The 17,132-nt window shown below is 36.3% G+C and overlaps 1 pseudogene; it reads left to right on the top strand.

Moving 5' to 3' along the window:
• Window positions 1–1,615: 1,615 nt before the first annotated feature.
• On the top strand, window positions 1,616–7,369 carry LOC128093368 (40S ribosomal protein S14-like; annotated as a pseudogene).
• Window positions 7,370–17,132: the final 9,763 nt, after the last annotated feature.

Below are 17,132 nucleotides of genomic sequence, written 5' to 3' on the forward strand. Positions count from 1 at the left end.
TGAAAATCAGACTTTTTCAAATGAAGATAAATGGCGTTTAAAGAAAAACACCCCTGAGATTTTGTCAGCGTTTGTAGTGCTGGATCTCCTCTTTCAAATGCAACCGCGCTCTCAAATTTGGGATGCGTCTTTTCGAGATATTGATGTTTTTAATTTGCATCTTTTTACCTAAAAATGGCTGTAACTTTTGACCCTTAAGTTCAAATTGACCTGTCTTAAAATAAAGATGTTTGATTTTAAAAGCTCTAAAAGTGCCCCGATTATCACTTTTCTTTAAAACTTAACCCTGAATTGCCACGTTCAAAGACTGATCTTTGAGGGTTTGCTATAAATTTGGTCGTAGAGGGCGTAGATTACGAGAAACAATTTTGGTGTCTTCGACAAAGTTGCTTGGATTGGCAAGCCAATCAACTTTTTAGAACACATAAAAAATCCCAGATTTTCAAAATGTAATAGTGAACCACCCTGATTTTCAACAAAACCAAAAGTTGCTCCTTCCCATTTGCAACAAATCATCTGAAGACATTAAAGCTCCAAAACTTCACCATTTTTCGGAAAATTTATTTTCCACTTAATTTTGTGATCTGAACCACTGTTCAGTGTTGCCAGATATGACAATTTTGCGTTTGAAGTTTTTAAATTTATTTTTGATCGTTTGACACTAGGGATGCGGCTATCCCAATTAACACACTTACGGGAATATTGCAATTTTATTAAAACCTCAGGATAAGGATAAGTTGGCAAGTTCTGAAATGCTTTGCATTTTTTTTTCACTAATCTATACATTTTGGACAATGCATTGTGTTGGAGCATAGTAGAAAATAAACGGATGTCGCAAAATGAATTTATGCTCGCAAAAAAAAACCAAAGACAGTTTTCTTTAAAATCTGGCCCTTTAAAAAATACATTAAAAATTCTTTAAGTTTGCTTACCCAAAAGTTAACATTTTTGTTTTTTTTTCTCAGAAAAATTTGCAATATTAAGATTTTTTTAAGCTGGCTTAAAAGTAAGCAAATTTTTTCCATGACCCAAGAAGAGTATTGAAGCCGCATTTACAAAACGGATTCAGTGGCTATTTCTTAACTTAATGTTAACATGTTAAGGTTAATGTTGAAATTCCATAGGTTGCCTTCCCTAAGGTGTCGTGATAAGGTCCAGCGTGTGATGATACACTACCTGCCCTTAACTAAGCAATCAAATCCAGAAGGGAAAAGATCACCAGTTGTGTTGGGCCGAGCCGGGATTTGAACCGCGAAGTGTTATTACTTAGCTAGGCTACGTGGCTCGATCTTTTCTGGGTAATGTTCTTGAAAAATTCAAAAAAATACTATTTCCATATATTTTTGACAATTTTTCTTTACAAACTACAATGCTTAACCAATTTGGCACAGAATTGGAATTGGCAAAAATAATATTTTTTTTTTCTTTCTGAGTTTTCAAATGAAGAAAGAATATGAAATGCTTGGAGAGACTGTTAATGGAGCACTTCCATTCGAGCAGTTTTTGCTTTTTTCTACCATGTCTTTCTTATGGAACGAACTGTCAAAAACTGCCCGACAGCGGGTGCTCCATAGCAAATCCAGCAATATATGGGTTATGGAGCAGCCGGGGCTGAATGGTCACGGTGTTCACTTTGTAAGCGAATGATCCTGGGTTGGATTCCCATCTGCTCCAAACGAGAAAATTCAGGGGTTCGATCCCCCGTTCTTTGGATTGCTAGAATTAGGAATACTATTACTACAAACTATATACGTGCTGGCTCTTTGCCCATTTGACAAGGAGTTGGAAGTGCTAAATAACGTTTGAATCTGATTGATGCAAACGTTCTTTAGGGCGGGGCTTGTCGATTTAAGCTGAGGTACTTCGCGCATGGCTAGCCGGCGTAGAAATGGCAGAGCTAACACCGTCCAAATGCCTATGCGCGTTATTTGCATGTATAGAATGTAAAATCTAAAATACATGGAAACAACTCAATTTGTAAGAAGCGACCGCGTGGTCCCGTTTGGTTGGTTGCACACACACAAACATCCAGCAATATATGGGTTAATTTTGGTTCTGGCCAACGATTCTTATTTTTTTTTTGGAAAAAATGATTCAAATAAAAAATAGTAAACTCTGCTAAAACTTAAAGCAGTTTTATCAAATTTATAACAATTTCAACCAAGATTTTTGTTAGGTCAAATATAAACCCATCGATTGATGGAATTCTCTTTATGAGTTTAACATGAGAGAAATTATTGTACACCTTGGAATTGGTTTTGCACTGCAAAAAGAAATCAGCTGTTCACGTTTCTCATAACAATCGTGCATCATCGGGGCAAGTCAAAAAAAAAAAAAAAGAAGAAAGCACGAAAAGAAACACACTTAACTTGTAATAGCAATTCCAGCTGTAACGATTCTCGGCTTCTACACCATCATCTAGACAGAGAGAAAAAGAAAAGGCAAAGACCCACCCACCCAGGAGCTTATTATGATTCTATGCGATGCGAAAATCATTTCGAATACGTGACATCATTTCGCTTTTTCTGGCGCGAGGAGTTTCCTTTTATCAAAAATCAATCGGGTGGCTCGGTGGGGGAGGGGGGAGAAGGTTTTCATGGAATCCTTGCACATTTACTCTCACCCTCGCTCTCTATTGTCTTGTAAAACCAGCCTTGCTGCAACCTGCTGAGTGGGTGGGTGTGAATTGGAAATGGTTTTCCACCCCCTCTCCCAGCCCAAATTGGAACGAGCGAGGGTGCGAATGAGCATGGAATTTCACTCACCTAATGATATTGAAATACCTTATGCATTAGATGCGACGAACGTTTTGCGCCAGCTCACATAGGTCTACGATCGAGTTGAATCCCGATGAATTGCTCGCTCACGGAATTGGATCAGCACTAGAGTGGAATTTTTCCATATTCATCGAACCATGATTTAGTTGGAAGGCTCAGGGAAAATGAGTAAAATGAAATCGATAAACCAATAGACTGGAAGGCATCAACCTCCGAATTCATCGTCTTGCATACCAATGAGTTTGTGATTTTCCAAGAAAGTGACGAATAAATCTAAACCCTCTTCCAGCCGTAAAACAAAGTGACAAAAACAAATAAATTTAATAAAAACGTCCATGTCTTGCGAACATAAATCTCAAATTCCACCGCGTCCTTGTTCCGGAATCCTGCCGTTTAGGGGGGGGGACGCACCACTCAGTCAGCCAGTCAGCAGCCTAACAGGATTTGAAATCTGGACGAAAAAATACACTCTCGAAAGGTATTTAATCCCGGAAAATATTTGTCACCTGCCGTGGGGACATTCCAGGCGGTGGTGGTGGTGATGGTGTTGCTGACAGAAACAGTCAGATTTTGGGCAAGCTGGGACACCCGTTGCTGGTGATGTCCTGTGGACGGCTGACTGACGGCACCTGTCATGTAGCGCGAAGCGTTGATTGGTTTAAATTTGTGTTTGGGGGAGATTTTTGCGAGTGAAATTGAAAACATGAGCAATTGTTTGGCGCTAGATAAGACGGATTGAATATAACTTGCATCAAGTGAGATTAATTGGAACATTTTGGGATAATTTACTGGGGTGGGTTTGCAACTGAACATAAAAGGAAGGGAAAATCATGTATCTCTTTGTCAAGATAAAACGTCAAAGTTCTTAATCCAAATGTTTGGTAACCATAAATGTTGGCACTAGTTATGAAATAGTCAAACAACATGAGAAATTGCTTTTGAAGCGCAACTACAACGTGCAAGGTTAATTACACTTTCGTTGAACATCATATCTCCCTGTAGTTGACTCCATTCTCAACTCTATTAGTGGCTTCATCGACGTGCTCCCCAGCAGAACAACTCTATTAGAAATGTACTCTACGCTTTTGTGGTACATTTCAGCCGAAAATTAACTCCACCAACCACAACGACAATGGCACCAGCAAAAAAAAACTCTGTGTCGGTACTTCCACCTGAATTCTACATATCGCAACTCGTCGACTCATCCCTATGTGGGAGAGAGCATTTTGTCCACGGTCGTTACTTGGCGAAATTTATTTGATTGCATTAGAAAATCCCATTTGATGTTTAATCGCTTTTCTCTCTGTCTCTGGGCCTTCCCCCTTCACAACACGTGTTACATTTTCCTCGCCACGCGCGCTCTCGAACGGGCCCGAATGGGTGGATTCGCAACGATGTATCCAGTGAGAATGTTCAGTTGATTTTTTTTCTCTCTTCGCTTGTACGACAATTTTGTATGCTGAGCACGGTAAGCTGGAGTGACTTTGGAGTGTTTTGCTTTGAAAAATGCGATACTAATGTGATAGAAAGTTACAAACTTATAAAGTTCCGGAAGCTGGGTATTAAAAATCAATGATATTCGTACTAAAATATTTAGTAAAGTAAGTTTTTTGAAATATACAAAAAAAATGCTTTTTTAAAAAGCCATTCGGTTTTGCCTTCCTCACTTTTATGAGGAAAGGCTATAAAATCACTCAAAAAATAAACTTTTTAATTAGCCTAGACATACTTTCATTTGTACATATCGACTCAGAATCACCAGCTGAACAAATATGTGTGTGTGTTTGGCTGTATGTAGACATGTGTACCAAATAAATATCACTAGAATATCTCGTCACTGGCTAAACCTATTTTGACTGTATTGGCCTCATTCGATTCGTCTTGGGGTCCCATAAGTCACTATTAAAATTCATAAGATTTGGTACAGCACATCAAAAGCTATGTTTGAAAAACTGCTGCATATAAAATTTAACAATTTACAAAAAAGGGTGGTTTTTACATGAAAACCTACCATATTATATATTTCAAAAAGTTTTGAAATTACCTTTCTTGTGGAATAAGAATTTTCCAGATCTGTCTTACCTATTTAAAATTACAAGCAGTTTAAAAAAATGGTCTGAATTGACATAACCTCAATCTATTTCCCAACAGATTTATTTTATTTGGTTTTTGTCTAATCTAATCTAATCTAACACAAACGCAGCCAGTCCGATGAAAGCATGCTGGAAAGTCTTGTGATTAGATAACGCCCCAAGTATTTTTCTTGTCAATATTAATAATTGCAGTACATCCAAGAACACCCAAAATGTATTGCAAAAATTAAAGCAGCCAGCCCTAATGCGTTGTGTTTACCACAGAGAGGATTCTGAGAACGGATCACATTTCACAGAATCTACAGGGGAGGAAGGATGCATGGACATACCGTACCAAGAATGTGTCAAGTTTGATGATATATGATAATACAATAATCATAATGTATAAATACTATACTATAAAATAAAAATATGTAATTGGAAGGTCCTCACCGAGTTCCTTGATGATGATCCTTCAATGGTACTGTGCACTACGTTGCACCACCGAAAAATTAGCTTTAAAACAGCTTCGTTATTTCTCACGCTTTTCTATTGATTGCAAAACATTCAACATATCGAATTTCACAAAAAAAAAACAAGAATAGCGACCCCCTGTACAGAAACAAGATCGCGTCGCTTCAACTTGCATCCAAGTTACGACAAAAACTTCTGTGCAACTCATGCCCATTGAAAAAATTGTATTCGGAACAACGGAAACTGAAACGCCGCTGCATCGAATCAAAAGAATGATAATCAAAAATCATCTTATTCAGAGGATTAATCGTAATACTTGGCAAAAACTTCACTTGATTCATAAAGTATGAATCACAAACTCAATGCTTAACACTAAAATAATACTGCAATGTCACGAAAACATTGAAAAATCGAATCGAAATTAAGAGCACTAAACGAACAGACCGACCCGTTTCGTATGCACGGAAAACTCCCGTTTATTTTATTTAGTTTTTGTTTACTAAAATTCGATTGTACAAGGTGGTTCAGTTCAATATATGAAAAAATTACAGTTGATGATCGACGAACAGGATGAGGAAGGCATCAACAACCTGAAGGTGGATTAAGCAACGTTTTTTCACAAAAGTTCCTCGAAAATTAACCCGAAAAATGAGATCAAAAATTATGTCTTGATCAAATCGACGTTGTCATGAGAAAAAATCGCGTTTTAATGTTAGACCTTGTAGAAACAAAACACAGAGCACACAATGTTAACAATAACAAACACGATATGTGTGCTTAACCGTTCTGTGCATTGTATCTGTGTCAAACACGTTCCGACCTGAACCCAAGTAACCAGAAGCACTAAATCAAAACTCTAAATCCACTCTAAATAAACTTTCACGATGCTATGACACTTTAAATCGTCTTTCCCAATGTTTCGAAACATTTGTAGCTTGAAACATTATTATCTACTGTATAATGACATATAGAACAGCCAATTAAAGTTTCAAAGCATTTAGCTCAATAATGTTTCAAAGCATTAATGGTAAACTTTATATATCAATGTAAAGTAAGCTTTTAAAGTTACATCACACTGTGACATTTCTTCAAATGTTTCAAAACACTAACTCAACATTAGTGAGAGCAAAGAAAGTTTGGCAGTATTTGGTGGTATTTTTGTTGATGCAGGAAAAATCGTTTGGAGGAGGTCCAGGTTTTCTCGGACGAGATCGTGTTCGGAGTGGCATACGTCTACGCCAGCTTCAACGATACCTTCGTCCACGTTACGGATCTTTTGGGCAAGTAACTATCTGGCGGAGCACCGGCGGCATGAAGGTCAAGGCTGATCGTGACGAGGCTCGCTTTACGCTGCTATGTGGCCGCTTTGTACGTAGGCGGAAAGTGCAAGTCCCTCGGAATCACCTCGCTGCACATGAAACTGCGTGCCGCCGGTGGAACTTGCACCAAGACCCCGGGACCGGGTGCGAAATCGGTGCTCGGTGCCCTAGCCCGTTCGTCGATGAATATTGTGAAGATTATCAATATCTTGTAAAGGTTTGAAGTGTATTGATTAATAAATATGTACTTTGTTTCAACCTGGTTAGTGTATTCTTTTTCATGCAACTAACTGAAGGAAGACTCTATCGACAAAAATCATACGTGTAAACATATTTCAGGACGGGAGAGATGGTTGGCGCAGGGCATCTAGGTGAAACATCTCTGAACATCAAATCAACACGCAGTTTAGAATCTCGAATGAAGCACAACACAGCAAAAAAACACAAACAAGCTTTCAAAAACCGTCATCCCAGCGTGAAAAGCACTCTCCCAAGAGAGAGAGAGAGAGAGAGTTGCGCGAAAAGCTTTTTTTTCTATTTCAAATACTGTCGGTAACGTAGTATTTTGACGTTTTACCGCGGTATAACTCTATATCAACTCTACCAGTCGCCACTCAATTTTACCTCCATGCGTATAAAGTGAATATAAAGTTTTGAGACTCTGTATGCATACTTTATATGTTGATATAGAGGGGATTTAAAGCTACCATATACAGTCCCACGGTTACTTGGGGAAATCCCTTTGGCCAATTGTCGCACTTACAACAATTTTCAGGCTGTTTCAAGATAGAATGACATGATTGAAACTTCTTCCATAGAGTTATCTACGTGCGCATGTATTGCGTGTACGTACACGCAAAAGATTGAGGTTAAATTTTGTACCAGCCAGCAAAACAAATGGTGTGCTAGTGTGCGTGATATCGGCCTTAGATAACTCTATATATGAATAGTGACAAAAATTTTTGGAGCTTTTTTGGTTTTTATTGAACATCTTAGGATTGAAATCGAATTTTGGGGATCTGTGAAGGTCAAAAGGTGAGGCATTGTGAGCTGCACAAAATTGCGTTCTTAACTCAACTTGGTCCAAAATTCCCGTACGACAAGTTAGCACGACGGTGACAAAATTGCGATCTTTGGTTGCTTTTATTACTTATCTTCTTCCTTACTACGAATGTTATTTATTTAACTAAGCTTTATGTCAAGAGTAAATTTTGAAACAAATTTGTTTAAATGTTTATTACATTTTTTCAACTTCTAGCCTCATGCTTTTCAAGTTATATAATTTATATAAAAAGGTTTTGCGAATGAAAAAAATTATGAGAATTGTTTTTTTGCAGTTCCGCTTTGTACCTTTCAATACCAGTGCTGAAAAGTTGAAGTTTTCAGCACTATTATCGAAAAGTAAATGTTTTCAATATTTTTTTTGTTTTGAACGATGAATTTAATAAACACTTGAATGTTTGACATAAAATTTCATTCAAGAAGCGTTTTTCGGAATTGCAAAAATTTTTTGGAAGCAACTCGTTTCAAAACTTGATTTTTTCAGCACTCGTCGTATTTATAATGTACAACTCGTGCTGAAAAAATCTTGTTTTTGCAACTTGTTGCATAAACTACCAATTTCCTTTGAGTATTTCCTCAAATTTGGGATTTCAGAAAATTCATGCTGTCCGCAAAATCGTGAGAATTATTTACTTATGGAGGGCCTCACCACACATAACCTTCGGACGCCTAGAAATGAGCAGTAACTTCCAACAGAGACCACAAAAGACCCGGGGGTCGTTAAAGTGGATTGCTTTGCTTTTTTGGTAATTTTGACGTAATTAATTTTCAATTTTCATTAAATATAGTGAATGTCAAAGTCATTAATCAATAAAATATTTGCTAAAGCACTTTTTAATACAACAACGTTCATGGTTTGGTCTATATAAATTATGAAACAAGTTTTACCATTGGAACAACATTTGAAAAATAACTTTAAATTCAATCCTGAACCCGGTTTACGATACTTGACATTCTGGTTAGCGTTTGGGAAGTGCTCGTTAAGTAATTGTTGATTTTTCAGAAGGAAGATATAAGACCTTGAAATTCACAGTAAAAAACATGGTTATGTTACAACTGGGAACGATACATTTTTCATGTCAAAAAATGTGTAATTCTACCGCTTAAAATGTGTTATTTTACAAGTTTTCTGGTGTAATATGACATTTTCAGTCTAAATTGAGTTACATCATAAAAGAAGTAATATTCAACCTTCTAAAAACAGATTTTCCAAAGGATTTTTTTTTGAAATTTTGATTGTTACATATTTTTTATGGCAATTTTCTAAAATTATAAAGAAATAACTACATAGAAAAAAGTGTGAATTTACTCGACACGGAAAAGATGAATCACATGTAAACTCAGTTGATGTAAACATGAGATTTGATGTAAACGGTTGAATCACACTTAAAATTATGTTTTTACGTATAATTTGTTGCAATTTAAATTTAAATGTTCAATGACGGGCAAAAGTGTTACATCATAAATGATGTAACATTTGGAAATATTTTTTTTGTGTAGTATAAGCAAAAACTTTACATGCCTTAAGTTTAGGAGCAACATTTGAAAGGGGCGGTACGAAATTGTCTTACATTACACGCGTTTAAATGGGATGAAAGGCCGTAAGCGCAATGTCATACCGTTCCTTTCAAATGTGGCCACAGAGTTATGTCTTAAATTGAACTATATACACATTTTTTAAAAGCCTTTGTTCCTCGGCTCTGGTCAAGGTCAAGAAAAAGAGGAAAGTGAAAACAATCAAAATCAACTAAATTTCCATTTTCAGGCGAAATATTCTAATTTTGAAGCAGAAAGAATCACAAAAATGTGAAGTAGGGTAGATGTCTCTATTTTGGGCTACTAAACAGAGCGCACTTTTGGATTTGGTGTATTTTCAATGCAAAGTGGTACAGATCTCACACCTGGACACTTTAATTTCCCACAATTTTGTCAAAGGGTGCAAGAAGATCCGAGTTGATCCTGATGAGTTATTATCAATGCGATGAATAGAAATCGGCATCTATACTTGAAAGGTAAATACATGGAACTGAAGAAAATATGAATAAATAAGTTTTATTCGATTTTATTGGTGAATAATCGAGATACAATAAGTTCTTTTGCGGTACATAACAGAGTTTTGGAGTTCTTTTCAGCTGTGTGTTACATCATAATCCATTTTGGAACAATTATTACTTGTTAATAAAGATGTCACCAATAGTAAGAAAAATTAGGAAAAAAACTTTTTAAAATTGCAAGTGAAAGGGGATAGAAATAGAAAATGCTTAAAACTACACAGAAAAAAATAGTTGAATTTTGGAATGTTGAAAATTTGGTACGTTGAATATTACCTCTTTCTTTGAGTAATATTACATAAAAAATGTGAATCTGATGAATATACCTCAAAAACGGATGAAAATTCATCATTTTCTGAGTTAAAATAAGCATTTTTTTTCGACACAAAATCTGTCACCATTTCCTGATGAATATTACCATCATTTTTTTTCTGTGTAGATAAAACTGTTAAGTTTAGGAGCTTAAGTGCCTTCAGATGATTTGTTGCCAATGATAACGGGCAACTTTTGGTTTGGTTGAATACCCAAGTAACATTTTTAAAGGAGTTCTACAAGAGCTCTTCAAGATAGCTACAGCATAGCAGTTTGGACCGCGGTAGGATAAAACTCTCTTCAAGTACTCTTCCAAACTGCTGAAGAAGTTTTGAAGAGAATTTTATTCTACCGCGGTCCAAACTGCTATGCTGTAGCTATCTTGAAGAGTTCTTGTAGAACTCCTGGAAAAAATGTTACTTGGGTATTAGGGTGAGGATTTTTTTGTCTGATAGAAAGTTGTTGGGTTTTTTTAATCCAAGCAACTTTGTCGAAGACGCCAAATTTTATCTCGCAATCTGTGATCTCTTTGACCAAATTAAGAATAAATCATTTGATCAAACCACCTAAAAACAGTTTTTTCAACGTAACAATTCATGATTTAGTTTTAGAGAAAAGTAATGTTCGGAGCAATTTTAAAGCCCTAAAAAAATCATTTCGACTAGTCAATGTGGGTGGACTCAAGAGTCATAAGTCACAACCATTTTAATGTATAAAAGATGCAAATTTAATCTTGAGCAACTCGAAAAAGTAATTTCCATGTAATTTTGCCCGCTGAATCTAAATCTGCCCTCAGAATAGAGACAAAGTGTAAAAATATTGATTTTTGGTCATATTTTGCCTTTCAATGCAAAATTCTTATATAAACCCAAAAACGATATTTTGATACTTTGGCTCAATCTTGAGGACAGATTTATTGTTGGAAGACTGATTTTTGAAGGTTTCCTGTGATGCTTTCTCTAAATTCGTTTGTAGAAGGCGTAAATTACTAGAAAACGCTCGAATGTGTCCATGTGTGAGATTCTTGTAGAAAACTTAATGTCGTACAACAATGATCAGTGAGGCATAATGCTTTTTTTCTGGTCACTACAGTCAAACCCCGATGGTTTGACACCAGCTGATGTCAAACGAACGGGGTCACTTTTTTGTTTGACACCCCTTTTACACGGAGTTCACACACACTACCAAACGATTTGTTTTGATAGCGTGCGTGAGCGCCGTGTAAAAAGTGACAGTTCGTCGTTTCGTCGCTCGAGGATGACAGGAAAAGTAAGTAATTTCACGACGGAATTGAAAACATGTTTTTTTTATCAATAGCTGAAATTTTAAAGGAAAGTAAAAGGAATTTTTTATGAAAAAAATCTTGGTTTCATGTGAGTTGAGCTCTTTACTTTGTCATCGGTAAAATTCAATTTATTACAAAAACCAAACCTCACATTTTAACGGTAAACAGCATAAAAATCCTGATTCACCAGCCAACATAGGGGTTTGAAATCTGGCGCTCGAATTAGAAACGACATGCTTTCGGGGCACCAAACGCGCGCGCTGGAATTAGACGAACAACGTAATATACCTACAGGATCGTCATCCCTGGGCCAGGACTCGGGTTGCCGCTCGGCTGGCAGTCAGAAGTCAGAACAAACCCTTTCGATGTTCTGTGTCAAGTGTTTTTACGACGACGGTGATGACTGGGAAAGTTTACCTCCGTCAATGGTTTCCAACCCTACTGCTGGAAAATTGTACCGAGGGTGAAATTTAAAATAGTTCCATCTCGCTGGTAGGAAAATCTTTGCCGGAGCGAAATCAATGTTGCATGACAAGAGCGAAAATTTTCCTGCCAGTCATTAACGTGTGGCTTTTTATATGCATAGCATATGTGGGAGGGTGGATTAGAGCTTATTCAGAACAATGGAAAGAAGCGGGAAATGGAGGGAAAAACTCGCAGCAAAACAGCAATTTCCACACTGAGATTTTGTGGGTAATTGCGCATTCCTGGCGGTGAAATAGTTTCTCAGCGAAACTTCCAGGCAGACGGTTTTGTTGTTTCGCGTGCTTTCTGAAATTAAGTTTATGGTTGGAGATTGCTGTTTGCAAGAATGTTTGCGGGGGATTATGAAGTCAAATTGTTGAGCTGGTAGAGCTAGAATACAAAGTAAAATCAGACTGGATTAACTCATAAACTCTGAAGATTGCGAAAATGCCGGAAATTTGGAAAAAAAATCATATACATCAATCAGCTCACAAATCCGACTTCAATAGTAGATACCACACACCATGTAATCTGTAACCCAACAGTAACAAAATAGCAACAATCGATCTGCAAATGGCATCAACCGCCAACCACAAAACACCACCCTCTCAATTATGCTGCGGATAAAATATTGAAAACATTGTGTCCAGACAAACGTGTCCGTCCCACCCCAACCCGACGTTCCACCCCCTTGAACAAATCGACAAATTTACGCGTCAACTCTCTTTCTCTCTCCGAGGACGTGCCCTTGCTCTCTCTGGCAGAGATTAACTTTTGCGACCGCAAAAACCACCACCCTTTTGTGGTTCGGACCACACCTCAAAATTGGTCACTTGTGCTAGTTAGTAATTTGCCACTCCCTCCTTCTCTTCTAAATATGGCTCAATCGTTTCGGAAGCCTCGTCGTCGCTGTCTGGGTCGATGAATTTTCCGCTTACTCAGGATATAATTAGAAAGTGATGTCGCCTCACGGGCTCGACCTTTCTCCGGTTGCCTGGAATGCCCAAATTGGGACACGTGACTTGAACGTCGGCTGCCACGGAATTATGGGGGAAGGCAGGACAGGCCTGGAAAGTGCATTCCTGGTTAGAACTGCCCTTCTAAAATTGAAACATGTGAGACAGTTAGTTGCATCCTTGGGATGATAGTTTGAAGGTGTTGTGGTATCTTGACATGATTTGATTCAATGTATTGTTTGTTGCTCTGTTAAACGACGTTTTTTGAAACTCTGACATTTAATAAAATAACGTTTTTTGAAACTCTGACATTCAATAAAATAAAAGTTCAAAGAGGGACAGACAAGATACGATGATAATTTCAATGTAAAAATTATAAAAGTGACTAAAACAAAAAAAAACAACAGAAGTAAAGTTTTTCAAAGAATATGAATTACTCTTACTGCAATTGCAACTACAGTATGGCCCATAAAAAAAATGCGACATGTGCATTTTTTCACAGAAAAAGTGGTGCCATTCTTAAATTTATTTAACAATCAGATTTTTTATGTATTATGGTGTTAGTTTAGTATGTTTTGAAGATATCGTCATGATAGTTTTTTGCAGTTCACCAAAACTGTGTACAGGAAGTCTACAATCATGAATGTATTTTTGGAACAATATTTTCCCTAATTAAATAATTTTTATTTCAAAAACGAAACAGTTTAAAATATCCAACTATGTGCCGAAAGCATCATTAGAAGTCCTTCTAAAATAAGCTTAATCAAGAAGTTTTTTAATTTTGTTAAAATTGGCAATTTGTGTGAAAAATGCCATTTTGGTTATTTTTTTTTGTGTGATTCTGTCGAAATAAATCAATAACTGAAAACCGTTGTCGATGGCTCAAAAGCGTACTCAGCGGCTTTATATTGTTAAAAGTCACATCAGAGCATCTGTTAGTATCAATTACAATCATTAGTAGCATTTATTTTTTGCGTTAAAACATTGCAGGCTCCAAAAAATGATGCATTTTCAGAATCGGGATCAAGGGGTTTCCAGCATCAAGGATTACTGACCAGTCTAAATGGAATTACCAAGATTACTGGCAATATGTCATGAATTACTTTGATTTCCCAGAATTATTTGGGATTTCCAGAAATCACTTAGAACTGCTCAAATTTATAAAAAATAACTTGGAATTACTGCCTAGCTTCCAGCATATTGAGAAAAGTCTTTGGAATTGGATCGAATGACAGTTGTCAAACGCACAAAACCACGTGCTTGGCAATAGTGCACAAAATTCCCGGGATTTTTATATGTTGTACGGGGAATTCCCGGAATTAAGCAAAAATCTTAATTTGGCCTGGAAATAACATTAGTATTACAATTAATATGTTTAAAATTTTCTAAAATTTTACATAAATTGGTACCATTTTATCTGTTGTCATTTTTGTTTTTTTATACATCTTAAACCAATTTTTAAGCTGTTTTAGTCATGTCATATAGAAATAATTAAAAAATAAATATTTATAAAATACTTATTTAATTTGAATTAGAAATGTGGTGCATATAAAATTCTAAGCACAACAGAGAACAGAAAAAAATTGTTTAAGCTATCTTAAAACTGCTATCCTTGTTTAGATTGATATTATTAGTATTGATCTAATTCTATAAATTTAAAGCTTGAAAAACATAACAAATATAAAGAAACCATAGATTTTATGACTTTTTCAAAATCTTCCCGGAATAAATAAATATTTTTCCCGTTTTCCGGGAAACTCAAAACCTGGGAAAATTGGGCGTCCTGCTTGAAAATCATCGAATAATTGGGTAAATATCAACATCTGTTTGACAACTGATTTTGACGTTTTAGTGCATTTAAAATTCAAAGCACAACAAAGAACAAAAAAATCTTTGAAACTATCTAAAAGTGCTATCCTATTAATAGTATTGAGCTAAAAGTATTATTTTAAAAACATAACAAATATAAAGAAAATATAGATTTTATGACGTTTTCAAAAATTTCCCTGGAATAAATAATATATTTTTCCGTTTTCCGGGAAACTTGGACGCCCTACTTGGAAATCGTCGAATAATGGGATAAATATCAACATCAGTTTGACAACTGATTTTGACATTTGAATTAGAGAGCATCCAAATTTGCGGACATTCCGAATCCGCTCTGTACTTCTTACAACCATAAAAGGCATCAAGGAAAAGCAAAATGCATTCTGCCGATTTACTTGAATTGATGGGAAATACCAAATTACTGAGTAACTATGGAATTACTCGAATTACTAGGGAATTACTAGGTAATTCCAGAATTACAGGAATTACTGCAGAATTTCGGAGTAATTCTGGAATTACAGAATTACTTACTCAAAATCCGAATGATTCCGTACTGGCTATAACTTTGGATTCTTACATGAAAATTAATAGGCAATAAATAGAATCATAAAAGGTTTATCGAAATTATCTTTTTAACAGTTATTTTTCAATATTTTATTATTTTCTGAAGTATGTTTTCACAAACAAGAATCATGGAATTACCAGAATTACTGGGATTATTAGGAATTACCAGGATTACTCTGGAATTACTCAGTAAATCCGGAATTACAGAATTACTTGCTAAAATTCCAAGTAATTCCGGATTAGTGACCAGTCTGACACGATGCTGGAAACCCCTTGATCGGGATATTTTTGAAAAGTTCACTATTTTACTATAACTGGTAAATAGAATGCGTAAAATTCGGTGGAACTAACTCTTACAACTCTCAAAAACAGTAACCTTGAAGGCTGTATACTTTTTAGTCCATAAAAATACCATAATAGGCTATCCAGATCGACCAACATGAAAAAAAGTATGTTTTTCTTTATATGGCCTGGCTGGTCCGAAAATAGAGGACTCAACAACCGATGCAGACAGTCAGACAGACGGTCAGAACCGGCTTCCGGGGCGGGTGAAAACTATGATAGATGTAAATATAAATATATCCGCCAACTAATTGTCAGGAAATTGAAATTGTTAAATTTGAATTAAGGTCAGGCACATACGCACAAACACTCACACGCTGCCACTGAGGCCAGCAATCGTCCGTTCACTTCTGTTTGGGTTGTTCGAGAATCGTTCGGACGATGAAATCTTCGCACATTTCAGTTGCATAAATTGTCATATTTCAAGTTTATCCTCAGTGTTGAAATCCGGTTCCTTTTTGAGAATTGTTCCTATTTTATTTATCGTTGAAAAAGTAGGAATGAAAACACATTTTGGCTTTTTCACAAATTTGACTCTTTCACCTTAAAAATGAGCTCAAAATACTAATTTAAAGACCATCCCTGAACTAACCTTCCAGACAGGGTGTCCTCATTTCAACCTCCTAGCAAATACATTGTTGCTGGCTGTTAGCTACACTAAAATAAAAAATATTGCTAAATTCCTTTAATCTAGAAATTTTGCCTCTTTTCCTTATTTAGTAATCAGGTTTTTTGGATTAATTAATAAGGAAAGGAGCTAAAATTCCTAGAATTTAGGAATTTGGTACTTTTATTTTTTTTCAGTGTAAAGACTAACTAGGGGAACAGCATCTAATTCCAGCGTGCCTCTAATGTTGGCAGGTCAGAACTTTGACATTCAATTAAAGCTCATTAAAAGCGATTTCAACAGAAATCGAGTGATAAATAGCTCAATAAGAAGTGAGCAAGCAAGTTTCTATCAAAAGTTTTGCAAAATTAGTTGTTTAAATAGTGAAAATCAGCAAATTGGATGGAGTTAGGAGCGAGAGCTTAACCTGCCAAAGATACGAGAATTTCCCCTAGTTTCTATTTCAGGCCGATTCAAGACCAACTTCACCCTGCAGCCTGGTAGACAACTGAAGCAGACCAGCAGCTTTTAGCGTGATGTGTCATGAAACACATGAGGATTCTAGACGGAGAGGGAGCCTCGGGTGAATGGACCGTTTTCCTTAAGGGAAAGCGAACTGAGTAAATGGTCAACCATTTCCAAGGTCTTGGGGCGGGAAAGGACCTAGGGAAAGTTGGATGAATGGAGTTGTAAGTCAGCGGAGAGACGACGTGTCTGAAAATGATGATACATTAATTGTGTAATGAGGGTGGAGGGTGTTAGTAGGGGGGAGGGGTCATCACCGCCCCCAAAATGATAAAGTGGGCAATTTATTACAGACGATGTGGGTGAATTGAGATGCATTTGCTCGGTAGTCGGAACAGTTCTGGAAGCCTTTGAATGAAACATCTGTTTATATGCTGGTTAGCAAGCAAACACTTAGAAAATTCTTAAAGTATGTATTATAAATTTTTAAAGTTTACAAGAAATATTTTTGTTCAAATATCCTCCTCTTTAAATACAACTATTATCCCATCGCT

The sequence above is a fragment of the Culex pipiens genome, chromosome 3, assembly GCF_016801865.2.
Source record: "Culex pipiens pallens isolate TS chromosome 3, TS_CPP_V2, whole genome shotgun sequence".
NCBI lineage: Eukaryota > Metazoa > Arthropoda > Insecta > Diptera > Culicidae > Culex > Culex pipiens.